This window comes from Citrus clementina, unplaced genomic scaffold (assembly GCF_000493195.1).
Source record: "Citrus clementina cultivar Clemenules unplaced genomic scaffold, Citrus_clementina_v1.0 scaffold_2, whole genome shotgun sequence".
Taxonomy (NCBI): domain Eukaryota; kingdom Viridiplantae; phylum Streptophyta; class Magnoliopsida; order Sapindales; family Rutaceae; genus Citrus; species Citrus x clementina.
In genome coordinates this window covers 17,590,771-17,592,181 of record NW_006262688.1, presented here as the reverse complement: position 1 = coordinate 17,592,181, position 1,411 = coordinate 17,590,771, and the positions used below count along the sequence as shown (strand labels likewise).

The window sequence follows — 1,411 nt, the reverse complement described above, 5'->3', positions numbered from 1 at the left end:
CATGATCTTCACCACAATAGACACAAGAAAGTTCAGTAACTTGCTTTATTGTTGCTGGAGCAGCTGTCATGACTTTTACCATATTAGTCAATGAAGTTACTTGAGCTGATAAGGCTGTAATTGCATCAATGCTATGTACCCCTGCTGATCCCCTTGCTACTGGTTGCCTAACTGAAGGCCACTGGTAGTTATTATTGGCAATTCTCTCCAAAATCTCATAAGCTTCAGTGTAGGATTTGGCTAACATTGCTCTATTTGCTGAAGCATCCACCATTAACCTTGTACTCGGATTCAACCCATTGTAGAAAGTTTCCAATTGAATGCAACAAGGAATATCATGATGAGGACACCTTCTGAGCAATTCCTTGAACCTTTCCCAAGCCTCGTACAAACTTTCATCTTCAATTTGATGGAAGGAGGTAATCTCATTCTGTAATTTCGCATTCTTTGTCGGTGGGAAATATTTCATTAAGAATTTATCAGCCAATTCATTCCATGTAGTGATGGAATCAGATGGTAATGAATTTAACCATGCTCTTGCTCGATCCCTTAAGGAATAAGGAAAAAGCCTCAGCCTTAAAGCATCTTGCGTTGCTCCAGCAATTTTGAAAGCATCACTTACTTCCAAGAACAATTTAAGATGAAGATGATGATCTTCATTTGGCAGTCCATTGAATTGCCCAACTGTTTGCAACATTTGAAACATCACTGGTTTTAACTCAAAGTTGGCAGCATCTACTTCAGGTCTGATGATGCCAGGATGGACAACTTGAGGAGTTAGCACAGCATAATCTTGTATAGCTCGGTCCCTGTCGTCTGCCATGTAAATAATATTGTTATTTCCTGGCTGTCTCCCGTTAGCATATTCATTCTGCTCTTCTTGAATGCTTGCTGGTTGTAAAGGTCCGTGAGAGTTCAAATTTCCCTCATCTTGCAAGTTATTCATGCCTGAAGCAGTCTTTGAATTTCTTTGTTCTCTTCGCAATCTCCTGATAGTCCTTTCAATCTCAGGATCGAATTGGAATACCTCAGATTTATTTTTGTGCATGCACGTACTGATCTGCCAATCAATAGAATGAATTGAGTTAAGTTTGGTGCTATCGCAATTTACTTCACACTACAAAAATAAACAATCAATCCCCGGCAACGGCGCCAAAAACTTGTTAATTGATTTGTATAATCAATTATTATCAATGCCAATGTGCAAGTATACACAACAAGTAATAAAGTGATGAGTGTTCAAGATCATCTCTACAGGGATTGATGTTACTCAAAATGTTAAAGCAATCACAATAATGCACGTCAACTAAAGACCGAAACAAACAATTGCCAAATAATTCTATCGTAAATAATAATTGTGAGAGATGGGAATTAAAGCAATATCGAAATAAAATAAACTTAATTAAATGTG

The 1,411-nt window shown here is 37.7% G+C and overlaps 1 non-coding gene across 1 annotated transcript; it reads left to right on the top strand.

Annotated features, from left to right (window-relative positions):
• The first annotated feature begins 332 nt into the window (after positions 1-332).
• LOC112101383 lies at positions 333-438 on the top strand. The gene has a single exon (XR_002907509.1). It is a non-coding gene; the product is annotated as a small nucleolar RNA R71 (small nucleolar RNA).
• Positions 439-1,411: the final 973 nt, after the last annotated feature.